Below are 16,741 nucleotides of genomic sequence, written 5' to 3'. Positions count from 1 at the left end.
ATGGCTTTACTCTTTGGTTTTTTTCCTCCCATCTCTCATCTGAACATGGTGTTTTTTTGTAGTGAACTCTATTCTAATAGTATGTCTAGTGGTTTCATGCGTGTGGTCCTTTGTTCTTGATTTGCTCATACTGGATGAGCAAGCATTCACTATTCAGACAAACCAAAGAGAGCATTAATCATCTGCTGTGGTATGTGCACCCTGACAATCTCTTAGGTACCCTGATCAAAGAAAAATGTATCAAATTGAAATAGTCCCAGCAATTAATGCTGAATTTGGGCAAAATTTAGATCTTAAATGTCAACATTTTTTTTTCTCTTTGACCCAGCTTTGAAGGAATCTGCGATACAAAGCCGGAATCCCCATCTCTTAGTGGGATTGGAGTGTCAGGAATAAGTTCCCTTCACAGAGCACAAGAGACTACAGAAGGAAGCAGTGAGGAGATGGTATCAATCAGAGTTGAAGGTAACCACAACATAGCTGTGGAATGAGTTCCCGACTTTGCCTGTGAGTTTTACATGCAGATGTGGCATTCATCAATTCCCAGTGAGATCAGTCTGTGTGTTGCAATATGAGGACATGAGGCATGATTGATTAATCTGTACCCCGACTCCATTTCCTGACCTGATAATTTCCTGCTCTCCAATGCAGAATATGAACGCTCGAACAAAAAAAAAAGGGAAAGTAAGATCCCCTTACTTCAGTCTTTAGAATAGGAAGATAAATGAGCTCCCTGTTGAATAAGGCAGAGATTTGCTGAAAAGTGCTAACTGTATTTGGGAGTACAGTGTGCATTTATACCAGTGAAAAAAGACATCTCTGATACGTGACAAGAGAAACATTAAGTGCTGTTAAATATCATGCTAAAAACTGGGCTTGGAGTGTGTCCATTCCCTTACATGGCAGTTTGCCTTCTGGAATGACCTTGTTTCTGAAACCTATGCCTGCACCCTCAACCCATAAAGGCAACTTAATAAACCTTCCAGACCTGAAATGAACATTTTGATGACACTATGAATACAGGATATGCTAAAGATCTTCTATTCCATTTTCTATAACCATAAACAGATACGCTTTAATGGTCTGATGCCTTTACCTTAAAAAATTCCAATTTAGTTCCCTAGAGCTATAATAATAAAAACTGCTGACATTCTGTTTTTATTTTTCAGAGTAAGAAGAACCTGTCTTACAAGGGCTTCTCTGTATTTGTGGACTGTCGAGATCAGTGTAGGTCTTAGGATCAGGCAACTTTGCTAAGAAAGGGATGTGACGTGGATTTTATACTTGACACAGAGTAACAGCAAGTCTTCCGACACATGAAGCCTATTCCTTTTTTGTCTTGAAAATAGCTTTGTAAATGTTGGTGCTTAGTAATCATTTAGTTCATCTTTACTTTCTTTTGAATTTTCTATCATTCTCAGTTTGAAGAGCCATCCATTTCTGTCCGAACAAACACACCGGGCAGAAAGGGAATCCCATTTTCCAGGCTTGCTGTGCCTGTTTCTGGCATTGTTGGGTTACAGGAGTTCAGGTTCAGGTTTTTGAAAACTGCTACATGACAGACAGGAAGAATATGGCCTTAAAATTTTCTGTTTTCACTGGTTTTTAAACTTAAATGCACATAAAACGCAAATGGGGGGAGTAGGCTGCATTATGTCTAAGAGCGAATATACCCTCTGCTGCAGAAACTGTATCCCTCTCTGTGGCATGTCATAAAATGTCTTAGATATTCAAACTCAAATCTGAAATGGCAATACAGAGATAGATGTGGATGCAGCATTTTGCTGCCTGTTACAGTAAGTGTTGACATTGTATTGAAAGCACATTTCTTATATTGATCTGACAGAATTCAATCTTTAGATATCTCAGAATAACCCAACATGGGGTTATTCAGCCTCTACACAAACCATATTCTAATAGTTTTCACTAGAAATGATCATGGCAATCTTTCATAGGCCTACATTTTTCTATTTTGCTGATTCTTTTCTTCTTTTTTTTTTTTTCAGTATTTCCTCAAGAGTTTTTCTATCTACATTCGTAAAGCCTTTCTAGATATCAGTCTCCTTACAGAAGGTATAATTCCATTAATCTTTCCCCTTTTTCTTTTTTTTTTTCCTACCAGAAGCACTTCCGCTCTTCTGAAGCAAGTTTCTTTTCCCCCCATATACAGAAGTGCAGGAACAGGCACTGTGTACATCTCAGCTCTGTATCCTGTATTATACATTGTCCAAAAGCAAGCAGATTCCTAATGAGCCATGTAAGACTGAAACAAGCACCTAGAAACACTCCTCCAGAATATCCTCCCAGTGGTCTGTGCCTGAGGGCCTCCCCAAAGTGGAGAGGATGTAGCTAATAACACTAAACCTGTACTCTTTTTTCCCATGGATTTGTCCTGTCACTTCTTGAACCCAGACTGCTACAAATGCAATTTTAAAATGCATTTTTAGAGAGGAATGCATAGCACTGGGGTAACAGAAAAATTGCCCATCAATTTGTAGTTTGACTAACGCTTCATTTTAAGTTATTCTCTTCTGATCTGTATATTGAATAGCAATAACCCAAGGCTTGACCTGAAATTTTGTGGTAGCAGCAATTGGGTCTGAGCACTGGAGACCTTTGCAATGTGCTTACGATCTCTAGGGTCAGAGGTTTATGTGGCTAAGGCAGAGGAAAAGAAAGTGGAGAGAACTGGGATACCACCGAAATACAGAAACTGTAGTGAAGTTGGTAATGGGAGCACAGGTCCAACCTTTGAGACCATTAAATCTGTCTGTTTAATACTGAGGGCAAACAGCTCTTGCTGTCTCTACACACTGTGGTGAGAATGTCAAATAGCCAGGGTAAGGTTTGTAAGCATAGGTATTAGCCTGCTGGAAAAAAAAGCAAACAAACCAAAACTGAACAACAAATGATCTTATTTAACATTCTGAGGAGACTGAAACATAGGTTGAGAATAGCATGTGCTTGGACCACTATGGTTACAACAATTCTACCATTGCTCTTCTGCCAGTTAATTATTTTTCACTGATAAGAGCCCCTGAGGAGTATGGAAATTTAAATTACAAAGCACCTAGAGGAGCTTTATGAAAAATGACCTTCCATGTATAAACCTGAATTTTGCGCAAAGTTCTAGAAAAATTTCTTAAGCAAACCCTGCTATTTTTGCATCCTGTTTCAGACTAAGCTTCAGCTGGAAGTTAGGTTTAGAAAGTCTGAAAGAAAACACTGCTCATCTGCTCACCTGAGCTAGGACCTAAGCCCCTTTGCAGTGGGGTGACTCCAGTGAGTCCAGACATCTGGATCCTTGAAATAATTTAATTATAGTGCAACAGCAGAACAACAGCTTGAGCTGGGTGCTTCTGAGGAGGGACCCCAAACAAAGGAAACCCTGGACTTTTATATCCTTGCAGGTTGGAGTCTTCGGCTCCTTTTGTGTCTCTGAGGGTCTGGAGAAATGATCAGAGGTGAGGGTGAGGGAATGAGCAGTTCTGAAGCAGAAGATCCTGTTTTCATACTCATGCCCCAAGTATCAAAGTATTAATGCTGAAGGAAAACAATCTCTCATTCAGAATCTTTCCATCACATGACAGTGCTTTATGAGGCACTTGGCATTATAAAGACGATCACCATGATCTGTCCTTCATGACACTCTTGGGGTACCACTACAAGACTTACAAGTAGGCAGTTTAAACCAAAAATCAAACCTATTAATACAAGACTTCTGCTGGATTTTCCAGCATATGATGACACCCCCGTGTGTCTCTGTTAGACTGTAGTAATTTTGGGTCAGAGAACAGTTTGATGCTAACATGCCATATTTTTTTCATAAAATAAATACTAAATGTTCATGTACATCGGTAGCTTTTTTAAAAAAAAACCAATTACGAGTAATATATCCTCAGCAACATTTTCCACTGTCTTTTATGACTATTATCCACCCAGCACCTGCGTCAGCAGCTTAGGAACAACCTGGCAGCAAAATGCTGATAAGGTGTTCCATTACTTAATGCTTAAATGTAAGATTGGTTTATATGCAAAGGGGATCCTTGTTGAATATATTGGAAAGACAACAACCTTTACTTGTTCAGATCTAGTAAAAGATTAGTCCAAATCAAATTAAAGGGGGATTTCAACTTGCATGAGATTTCAGACTTCATATCCTAGTTTGACCTTCCCTCTACAGTCAGCTAAACCAAAATCACCTTACAAACCGTTGTCCACAACTGGTTGTGAACTTCGTAGTTGGTGTCTTCTATTTTTAACATTATAGGATAAAATAATCTGGAGATGGATACTCAGTTGCTTATGACATTTATTCCATTTCCATTTTTATTTTTGGAATAATGTGGTCTTTCTTGCTGCACTGAAGAGCGATAGAAATGATCTCTGAAGTGATCACCCTCAAACAGTCCTTTGCCTCATATTTTAAGCCAGCTCTGATGGCTCTTCCTCCCACTCTTGTCTTTGGAGTGAAATACACATTCATATGAGAGCCAGTACCAGAGCATACTCACACGTTCATAGCAACAAGAAATTAGTTATGCATTTTTTTTCTATCACCTGGGATTTCCTCATAACAGAGTGATTCTTTGCTGCCATATGCTACAGCTCCATAAATCAAATAATTTATTCACAAGTTATAAAGATCACAAAGAAGTAAGCGATGTAACAGCAACTTCATACATGATCAGCACAAGTGGGGAAACAGACTCTCTCTGGAAACACCCTTACTTGATGTCCCTGCAGGACTTGCACACCTCTCTGCCAGGCAGGTAGTGTTACAGCCTGGAAAGGGGATTTCTGTCAGCTGTAGAAGTGCTCCAGGATGTGAGGTTCATGGGTCTCTGAGTCAGGTCAGGTTATGGCTCCAGTTCAGCAAAGCACTTAAGTTGCTTTGACTTTGCTTCAGTGAAACACATCTGTGTTTTGCAGAGCCCATGTTGCCAAAATGCACCTGGGATTGAACACTATGGTAGTTTTGAACTTTCAGGGAATGTTGTCAGTTTTAAGCATATATTAAAAAACCAAAACAGCCCCTGAACACTGAGCTTATTTTCCAGTGATATAGATAATGAGTTATTCAATGACAATTCAAATGTACTTTCCATTTCCACTACTTTCCATTCGCTCTGCCAGCTGACCATAGTTTGGTGTTTCTCTGTTTGAGAAATGAAAAAAGATTAGTCTGTCTTGCTTCTGTTTACAGCCTGATCCTAATAAATTTCATTCGAAGGTTCTTGTCTTTCAGCTCAATAGTTAAAATGTCCAGTTGTAGCTGTCACAAAGAAAAAATAGCAAAGATAATTTCTATTAAGAGTTAAAGAAATTGTTAGACTGTTTGTTTAAATCCACAATTTTCATTGTTATCAAAAACACAAATAATTTCAGTCATGTCTAACTTTTAATTGATTAAAAACAAATCCTCTGTTAACTTTTAGAAAGATTTGCTATTCTGTGCTCTAAACCTATTTACTTTCCTCCTGCCTTCAATTCACTTGCCACCTATAAAACCTGAAGCCATCACACTTTGCTCGGTGCAGTGTGTGTCTGACGCACTATCAGCACCCTCTGGCTGGGCAGGCTCCCCTGACCAGGGTGTAAAGGAGTGACTAAATACAGGAGAGGGCCCCAATATGATCTGGCGCCATTCCCAGAGCTGAAATAGAATATGCTCTGTGACTAATTCTGGTTCATTTTCCCTTCTATAAAGAAAAGATACTCTTTTGCTTACTCCATCAGGAAGAATGAGCTGGTTTCATTTCAGACCTGTATTACTATATTTCAATGTATCAATTCGTTTCTCTACTACAGGCAAATGCCTGTGATACAGGCTGTATTTATAGCTATAGTGTATGATCCCATTTATTCACTGCTCATACCAGATTCTGTTTTGAGGTAGGCAACAGTTTCATTGTATTACTAACATTAGCATTTCAATAGTCTCTTCACAAAATGGTTCCAATTTACCTGTGCAGAAGTTAGATATTTCTTGATATGCCATCTAAAGAAACTATTAAGGCTGCCAGCATTTTTTCTTTTCTTTTTTCTTTGGCTATAACTCTGACAGAAATTAGGCTTACATTTCCATGTAATAATATAAAAAATTTTCTATTTGGCATGAAAATTTTTGAAATATTCTTGAAAGGCTATGTATCCAAAGCCACAAATAATTTTCCCACTTGGAAATTATTACTGTCTTATACAATTAAATTTATCAGTGATTTGGTGATCTGTTTGTGTCTCTGAGCTATATTTCTTAATTAGAATATGCAATCCATAATGCATCACTTTTCTTCCCCAAGAGAAAAGACTTGGGTATATCACAAACCACATTGTCCAACAGGAAAGCAGGACTGAGAAGGAAAATGTCCAAATCAAATAGACATCTCAGGTTCAAGTTCCCATCCAAACGAAACCTGCTTCTGTCCAACTTTATTGCCTCCTTTCTCCTAAGGGGAGGGATTATATTATGGCATATGAAATATAGGGAAAGTCACACTTTAACAAGAAGGCAAGAGAACCACATTCTCAGAGAAGAACAGGTTTCCCCCAAAATGTTCAGTGCTTGAACTAAAGTATGAGCTTGTGGGATGAGTTATGATGGAAAGATTTAGGATATCCAGCCAAAGCCCATTTTTCAACCATCTTTAAAGCTCTGTTTACAAATCAAACCTTAATGCTAGTTATTGACATTCTTCTCCCACAGGACATTGATCCAGCAGATGCAGGGTTGGAAGCTTGCAGAAATCTGTAATTTATAGCTAAGTTACTTGACTGAGTTAGAGGGGGTTGTGCCAATAAAAGAGGACTACACATTCAGGGAAGATGCTCCGGAAACTCATGTCTAAAGTTAGATTCCGCAGAGTGATGGACAGATAACTTTTGCTTCTGAGTTCTTACAGAAAAAAAAAAAAAACAACTAAAAAAAACCCACAACAAATGCCAGGAATAGAAACACACAGAGGTAGAATTGCAAGATATAGCCAGTGTCAAGGCAGGGCAGTCAAAGCAGCTGCACTGTCTCAGAAACAGGGAAGGAATGTGGTCCAGGCCCTCCAGTTGCCATCTGACCTCCTATGTCCCCCTTGTTCAAGGAGTCAGAGGCATGATCTACTGCATGCCCCAGCACCCAAGCAATGAATATAAAATCCTCGCTGAGAAATCATCTCTCAAGTGGGTTTTATTCTGCAGAGAGAACACTGCAGAAACACTGCAGCTCCTGCCTGTAGCACTTAAGACCCTTCTGCTGTCCTTCTTGCAATGCAGATGCAACCTCAAAAGAGCTCAGGGAGAAATCCCCCCTGCTTTGGGAAACAGAACTTGCAATTCATTCACTTTTAAAACAAAGATATTACCCTGTACCTCACCTCCCTGCTCTGTGCTGAGACTTCATTCATTTCTATAAGCCAAGAAGCTGGCCTTTTAGCTGCTTCCCACATCCCTGCACTGAGCCCTTATGGAGCCCATAGGCACTGAGGCAAGAGACCCCACTGAACTATCATGGCTCAGGCACGTCACTTGCTATAATTAATTCACAATGGACTTTCAGAGACCTCTGCTTTCCCTGTGTGCTTAATCAGACACCTGTGTACAGCTGTGTTCACTAAGAAACTCTTCGCTGATCTGAGGCAAAGTCTGAGTTCACCACTTCAACTAGAGTGAGGTATTTTAATCCATCTGCTTCCACACTACTACATCAGGTCTCACCGCCATAAAGCTCCGTCCTAGCCTTTTCTTGTGGCAGTTGAAGGGGAACTGAGGCCAGTGCTCCCCTCTGACTCTTTGTTTTTATCATGGTTTAACCCCAGCCTGTTACCAAGCCCCACACAGCTGCTCCGTCACTCCTCTATCGGCAGGATCAGGGAGAGAATTGGAAAGTGAAAGGTAGAAAACTCATGGGTTGATTTAAAGATAGTTCAATAGGGAAAGCAGAAGCTGCCCACACAAGTGAAGCAAAACAAGGAATTAATTTACTGCTTCCATGGGCAGATAGGTGTTCAGCCATCTCAGTAGAGCAGGGCCCCATCCTGTGTAATAGTTACTTGGGAAGAAAGATGTCATCAATCCAAATGTCTCCCCTTCCTCCTTCTTCCCCCCCCTGTGCCTTTATATACTGAGCATGACATCATATTGTCTGGAATATCCCTTTGGTCAGTTTGGGTCACCTGTCTGGGCTGTATCTCCTCCCAACTTATCATGCACCCTCTGTGTCCCCATCAGTGTGGCAGTACAAAAAGTAGAAAAGGCCTTAGCTCTGTGTAAGCTCTGCTCAGCAATAACAAAATCTACTATTGTCACTGTGTTCAGCACAAATGTAAAACATAGCCCCATATTAGCCACTGTGAAGAAAATTAACTCTACCCCAGACAAAATCAGCACAGTTTTCCTATGTGAGCATTTTGCAATGCATGTGGTAGATCCCATTTTAATTTCTCAGTCACCAAGAAGGGAGAAACAACATGCAGCTATTAGATCAGTACTGTATTCCATGAAAGGGCAGCAGAGCAGGATCTGACCCTTGCTCCTCTGCCAGCACAGCATCCCCCTTATGAAATCTGTGTTGTCCCGGCGAGTGCCAGGACAAGCACGTCAGGCAAAGCAGAGTGACTCCTGTGACCCCTCAGGGATCCACCACACCTTGCACCATGCCCAGCAGGCCCTGGGGTATGTTTATGCCCCCAAATCCTCCCAGTGTTGCCTTGTTTTTCCATTTCCTCCACCACCCACTGTTTCCCTCCCGAGTCTCTCCCTGCCCACACCCCCACCGAACATGTGTCAAGCTGAGCTTATTTGGATGGCACAAAGCACTTCAGCAAAAATGCCTTCAACAGTGGGGTGGTATGTGGTCCATGAGAGGGAAGGCGTGTGGATAAGGCAGGAAATCTGCTGTTTGGCTTTTGCACTGACCCACTGCCTGACTCAAGGCCAGCCCTATTTAAGCTGTTCTGTTCCAGGCAGAGCTGTGCAGATGAAAAGCCATCTCTCTGTGGGGAGCAGGGTCCCCATGTATCCCCACGGTGCAGGGCAGAGCTGTGAGCTGCCAGGCTGAGCTGGTGGCCATCCATCAGAGGCTCTCAGCCTGACCCTGATTCCTCGGGCATCTTGTTTGGAGCTAGTTCAGATATCCACAGGCTCAATGTGTGTGCAGTGTAAATAGGAGCTTAATCCCATTACAGGTCTGAGCAAGTCCACCGAGGCCAAGCATCTTGAGCTGGCTAAAATACAAATGCAAGGCAAGTCTTCATTACATCCTCTTCTCCAGTGTGTGAGCCAGTTTGGATTGCTCCCTACTTGAAATTGAAGCTGGTGGCACTTTACACCAGCTTACACCAGTTCCACAGGTGTGAATGGCAGAGAGCTAAGGAGCCTGGCAAAGGAGCCACCTGAGGATCAGCTCAGAATCTGCCAAATTGCTGTGAGAACCTAGTGCTATTAAAAAGAAAGCTCTCATCCATGTCACTGCTGGGTAACACTTGCAGTTGCTAAAAGAGAAAGAATTTTAAACAACTGATTTATTTTCCATTAACTGGGCTCCTCTATATTCTTCGCAATTCTCTCAGGCTGGGCTGTTGAAATAGACAGTCAGATTCACTTTTATTCAGTGTTGGTTTCTAGTCAGGGTGCTTTGCTGGGCTCCTGGGCTCAAATCAGCAATAAAGGTTGCAAATAAGGGAGGGAAAAAAAAAAGAGGGCAAGAAAGGGAGAGATGGGAATGTTAAAATTCTCAAACCATTCCTGCTTTTCCTGTATTCTACAAAGGATTTTGACCAAAATGGCTTCTAGCAGCACACTTTGATATTTTTTCTCTCCAAAAAGCAGAAATAAATAATCCTAAAAATGCCAAACAACATTGGTAAACTCCATAAGCTCCAATAGAGCTGCCTCTCCTCAGGTGAAATGACGTAAAACCAATTAGACTTAAAGACAATGTGGTAGATCTAATTTTCCACACTAAAAAAAAAAAAAAAGGCAAAAAGAAAATGGTTGTGATGTTCTTCCCTTGCATTTTTTGTGACTAATGGTAAACTGTGACTAGAAATGGCTTTTACCTGGTAGGTATGCTGAGGCTCGGTTTGCATTTTAAGGAAATCTGGCATTATTTTTGCATGAGATTGCCAGTCTCTGTGCTCTTGACTCTTGTTTCTGAGTACATTTCCTTTTGAGGTAAAACAATGAGGAATGCACTGCAACCTTTTATCACGCAGTTATCTGTATTCCTGGGCAATGTCACTGTCCGGTGTGTGACTCATTTATGGTCTCTGTGAAGCTTTGTGCTTCCATTAGAGGCCTCTTCTCATTCTATTTTATTTTAGACAAAATTAGGCTCCGATGGACTTTAGTTTTTAGGATTCATATGGCTTAAATGGGAGGATGGCATACTGTGGGATAAATGTGGCCACATCTCCTGTCTGTCTGTAATTTTATTACTGAGATATGGATACTGGGAAAATCTAAACCACTGAGAAACAAATAAAGCTTAAATAGAGAAGAAAATCCTTGTTATTCATAAAAATCACTGGTATTTGCTATGCACTACAGCTTCCGAATGACCATGGATACAGAAGCATATATTGTAAAGTAGAACTATATGACATGAAGTAAAAAATTATTAACCTTTGTTTATTTAATAAACCAACTCTAATTTCATGGTCAAATTAGTAGAGTGTGAAACAATCAAACTGGTGAGGTATCCTAAGGAAAGCAGGATTAGGTTATTATTCTATCCTATGGTATTTTTCCCTTGTATATCAAATTGCCTGATCAAACATCTGCAACATCTGAGGGTGTGTATAGAATATATACATATATGTATTAGAAGGGTAGTGTTAAGGCTGTGTAGGATAAATAAGTAGTTTGGTCTGTGTAGAGGGATGAATGGAGGATATTTTCTGATAGGTGTATTCATTTTTAATAGTGGCTTTCCTTGAGCTGTGCCTGAGCTTTCACTGTTTCACAATATGAGTTCTATGCTTTGATTCGTGGGATGAGTAAACCTTGACAGGAAGCTCAGTTTTTATTCTGTTCTATTAAGGATTCCCTAAATGTGAGTAGAACATGTTGGGTCCCTACCCAATACGTCTGGACTACTAATCTAAAGAAATGGTACCACCTAGGGATGCCAGAAGGCCACCCTTGGGAATATTAATTTTCTCTTTCACTGAGATACTATTGGATCTGATTGATAGCATAGAGAAGTTCAACGTGGTTTGAGATTTAAAAGAAATGTTCAATTTGTGCTTGCTTTACACATTTCTGTTGATTGCTGTTGGGTAAAGACAGGGTAACAACAGGACTGGTTTGTCTTGATCATTGAATCAATCATAATGCCATTCCACTGGGATAGTGAACAACAGAGAATGTTAAGCAAAATTTAGATGATAACACTGGGTTTCAGTAATAGTCATACAGGGGCCAGAAGAAAAGAGTTCAAGGGTGATATTTGTGAGAAAGAAGTGAATGAGGTCAGGGAAAGGTAACTCATGGTAAAGATAACCAGAATCTGTGACAGTCTTTCATTGCAGGGGGCATGGAGGGTATAAAGGAAATGTTCAAACTGCATGGGAGCAAAGGCTGATAAGACTTGCAATGCAGAGATTAAGGTATCAGTTTTCAGCCAAAGGGATCTGGGGATTGGATCATTATTGTGCTATTAGCTGCTGGCTGGAGATAAACAAAACAAATGTTTATTCCCAGGAGAAACAGCTCTTATAGTTTAACTGACTGCTAATTTGAAATTCCCTTGAGCAAGAAGGCAGTCTCTCACTGGAGCTGGAGTCTTCAGAAGACAATTTCAGGATGATAAAAAGAATGAAAATATTTCTTTTTCACTATGAAATATACAGTGATTGCTCTCTTATCCTCTGCAGGATTAATTTCTGTATTACTTATCTTGTATTGCTCAGTCTAAAAGAAATTAATAAAGGATGCTCCTCAATATTTAGGGGGAATTCATCTGAGCATGTGAACTTCCAGGCTCTGGATGATGTCTTCATGAGTTCTTATTATCCTGGTTCTGATGTTAACCAAAAAGATCCCAGAGGAAAAAAGGATGACTAAACCTCTCAGTAGGAGTACAGGGATACCCTTGCTCTGCTGGTAAGTCTCATGGCTGTGCAGAACAGGGGGGACCCCAGAGCTCACCAAGGCCAGACCTTGGCTCCCAGACGCTGGGAGAATTCCATTGCAGATCTAGGCAGTATATTTTCCTAAACATTTGCCTGTGACCTTTCATGAGGATTATCTTTGGAAAGCAACAAGAGAAAAAAAGCAGAGCCACTGTCATCTCTCGTTCAGTTCAGGCTGCAGAACTTGTGTTTGGGAGAGGAAAACTGAAGTTCAAAGCTTTGCACTGGTCTCTGCTAGGTTGCAGGGCAATAGACAAGGATATGATGTCAATGAGAAAGCCTGTGGGGTTTTTTTGCACAAGGAGGATCTTCAGACTTAAGATGCTGGCAGTCTTTGTCAACACTTTTTATTTCCAGAGTGCTGATCTTCCAGCAGAGGAAGGGGAGATCTGCTTTCCCACACGGAGGAATAAGTAGACTGCACAGTGAGACAAATTACAGCAGCATGGCACTGATAGGACTGAGTGAGCCAGGAGAAAAGCTCGGATTGTGCAACCTCTTTCAGGAGGCTAGATATTCATTCTAGTAGAAATTATTTTTTTCCTCACTTTATAATGACTAATAACACCATTAACATATCAGATTGTACATGGAGTCTCAGCACAAGACATCAAAGCCTTTCCACATAGGTTCTTCTCTTGCTGTATCTTATTAGTGTATACAGTGCCCTGAGGATATAACAAGCAGAAATGCAGAATATCTCATGAGCAGTTTAGATGTGAAACCGAAGGTTTGGTCCAGCCCCACAACAAATGAGAAACCATTGTTTACAACAGGAACAACTCTCAAGAGTTAAATAATGTAACCCAACTCAAATAAAATTATGAAAGGGGCAAAAAAATTTTTTGGTCCCATTTTCTCTTAGAGTCCCCCTCCCACAATTATGTAGGAAAATGTGACTTTTTAGGGTGGACCCTGAATGCAGCAACCACCCCTCAGTGCCATCAGTGAACTGAGATCTTCCTGATTGGAAATATCAAAACACTTCAGCAAGCGTATTTAACATCTTTGCTACACATCCAACTCCTCAGGGTTCTACTAGTGCACACTGTAATCTCACTTTCTCTAAAATTGTTCTGCTGGTCATCTCAGCTCCACTAATTTTCCTGTTTTATGTTTATTAAAATATCCTCTCTACTGTCCACAGAAGAACAATCAATCTGACTGCATTTGTGGCAGTGGCATTTTGCCTTCTACCTGTTATTGTACCTATTTATCTCCAGCAGCAGTCAGCATGTGGGTGGTTTGGAGAGAGATTTACACACAGATATTTTATTAAGGTTTCTTTTTATTCTATAATTTAACTGGGGAGATTGAAAAATTGTACATTATTTTGCCAGTGGTAAAATAGACCTATTTTAGCTTCTTTTTTTCCTCCCTTCTTCTGATTGCTCATTAATATTCACAGTTTATCTTATCTGTTCCCCTCTTCATTTGGTTTGTAAATGACTCCTTTGCTTGCTCCTTTATTTTTAAGCCTGTTTTCAACTTTTGTTTAATCTTCTTGGTGGCTTTTTTCTTGTTTGTTATTAAATTTTGAGTTAGACTTCTAAGCTTATCCCCTTTCATATTCGTTCCTTAAAACACCAGCTGCTCTTTTTCTCTGTCTACTACAGAGACTGTGTGATCACAGAGGAGTGGAGCTGCTCCTCCAACATAACACAGAGTGTTAATTTTGGTCTGGCTTTCTCAGGTGACAAGAGCAGGGGCAGGGTGGGCTTTAACCTTTCACCCCTTTAACAGCTGCCATCAGACACGTCATTGTAATAAGCAGAAACAGGCAATAGGGTACAAAGTGGCTGTTCAAGTGGTGGGGTGACATCAAGGTGTGCATCGCCCTAGGTAGGCTTTGGACCCACATATTTCCTTTCAGCTCTAATTCCCAAATGTCCCCATTGGCATCCCTGGTGGATCTACACCTGGATGTGCTCACTGGTGGTGACCTGTAGTTACGGTGTCTAGTGTGTGCTGAAATGTGTGCTCTGAGTCACCAGGGCTGCAGAGACCTGGGCTAAGGCTGGGGGGCTCCTGTGCTCTTATCACACATGGACTTTGCAGTTTGTCTTATCTTCTCATCCCTACTGAGCAGCAGCACATTGTACTGCAAAGGATGCTCATTCCCTATAAATTACTCTACCTTGGTGTAATTGTACTGACTCCAGTTACTATCCCAGCCTTTGCACACTCTCAGTCAAGCATTGAACCTACTCAGTGCAAGGACTGACTACTTTATCAGTGCCTCTTTAGATCCGTGTCATATTTATTTTAATTAAAATTCCATTTATTCTGTTTTGCTATCCGACTTGTCTCATACCTTATCACTCCTTGGGTCTATTTGCTTTCCTGAAGACCTTTTCCCTCTTAATTTCAAATAGTTTTGATATCTGACAAAAGTAAAATTTACCTTCTTTCTATTGTTGCTTCTCTTCATTTCCCCCAAGTATGCCCCTGTGGTGTTTACTCTTTGGAAAAGAACTGCAAACAAGATGTCCCACTGAGCTCTGTGTTCATTTTTCTATTATTTTCATCTTAATTCTTCTCTAGTTAATTTTTTTGTCTTTTGAATTTCCTCTATTAACCATCAGTGACCCAGTCTAACTCCTTGTCTTATCTACCTCTCCAGTGCCTTTGGCAAAGTCATGCACAACCAGAGCAGGTATCACTCAAACATCATCCCAGTCTGGTACAAGGTTGGATTCTGAATTCAGCTGTTGGCATGGTTTGAAGCACAGTTTTTGTCTCAATGCATGATACCAATTTTTATAAAAAAAAAAAAATGGATCATCTTGACAAGTTTTTTCCTATATTTTTTTCCCATGTTTTTTCCCCACTGCAACATAGCACATGTTCAAGCATGCAGGTGCAGCCTTGCTCTCTGTATCATGCAATGCCACGTGTAGCAAAGGAGCTCCAAAAATAATGTGTAATGATCATATGATTGATGAACAGTACATGGTGAAGCTGACATTTAAAGGAAAATGGAAAAAACTCAACACAGGAGTATTATGTTATTTAGCAATGGAGGATATACAAAAGCCAAGACAGACAGATACAATTCTTCTAAAATGTCATACGATTTGTTGGGAGCAATGAAAATATTGGATTCTTTCAGTGGCATTTGTCATTGTCAGAAGCGGGTCAGTAGACTAGATGGAGCCAGTTGTGACCCATTATGACAATGACTAAGCCCTTAGGGACCAAAATAGTCTTAGGGCTGCTTTGTATACAATTGTTACAAGCCCAGCCTATGCTGGACACTGGTAAGCTACTGCTCTATCTTTTATATAGATGATCTACCCGCTGAAAACTGAAACAATTTTTTTGTATTCCTAATTCACTTTGACTATACGTGATATGTTTACCTTCTTTGTTATGTGGATTTGGCAGATTCAGGCTCCTGCTTTTCAATTGTATGAAAGGTTTCATACCTCTTGACGTGGGAACATAAATGGCATTAAATTAAGTGTAGGTATTTTAATTCTGAAAAAGTGCTGCCTTATTAGAGTGGGACATGGGGGAGGATGCTCAGTTCTCTGAAATGGAATCAGTGCCGTCTTCTCCCAAAAGGGATGCTCAGGTCCTTTCTGAGATATTTACTTCTTTTCTGAGTGAAATCTATAGGCAAGCAGCGAAAGAAGATAAAGTGAAGACAGTAATACACCAGATTTTCAAGCTACAACCTCTATTGTTTATGAAGAAGATACTGCGTGAATTAGCTTAAAAGACAGGAGAACGGAGCCTGCATCAATGGGAAGCAGAGTCAACACTTCTTTTTTGCTACTGCCTCTAGCAGGCTTGGTTGTATTGCTGCAGCCTGAGTTCACACGACATTTTCAAAAGGTGAGATAGGTAAAGTGTTGCTTTGACTTGCTGCCATGGGTTCTGAGTGATCAGAGCTGCTATAGGCAGCTGTAATTGAAGTGTTTAGTCTTTGCTAAATATGGTTATTACCTGAGGGTTCTTGAAATACTGTTTGCATTTTTTATGGTCATTGGATCCTCCTGATTACCAGATGTAATAGACTTTTTATGCTACAATGCAACTGTTGAACATTTTAATTGGAATGCCATGTCAAATTTTTAAATTAAAAATCAAATACTCAAAGCACCAGTGCTTTTTTGATTACTAAAATTAAAACCTAATTGAATTCTCTCACCAAAAAATATCCTGTGGAAATTTAATTAGAGAAGTGTAAAAGAGCTGATTTTTAAAACATATTAATTTTTAATTAGGAAAAATCTGAAAGGCAAATTAGTAAGTTTTAAATTTTCCAAAATATGAATATGGAGATGCCATGTGGCACAATAAAGAGGAGACCCAAGGTCTACTTTCCCAAATGACTAAATTTCACAGGGCTTGAGACTTACCCGTCTCAAATAAAAAGTGATGGATACTTGTTTCTGTTGTGAAACCTCATAAAAACCCTACGTGCATGTCAACACATTAAAAGACTACAATGAAAAGTTAAAGTAGCTTTAAGTGAATATTTGGAGTAGGGCACAAAGAGGGATGTTAAGTGGCTATTTATAAGCAGTGTGTAAGGTACACCCTTGCCTTCGGTGTTCACATGTCGACTTGCAAGATATCTCTGCAGTCAATCTGCCAGTTAGTTTTGA

This window comes from Lepidothrix coronata, unplaced genomic scaffold (assembly GCF_001604755.1).
Source record: "Lepidothrix coronata isolate B3197 unplaced genomic scaffold, Lepidothrix_coronata-1.0 Scaffold19, whole genome shotgun sequence".
Lineage (NCBI taxonomy): Eukaryota > Metazoa > Chordata > Aves > Passeriformes > Pipridae > Lepidothrix > Lepidothrix coronata.
This window is presented reverse-complemented; position numbering follows the sequence as displayed.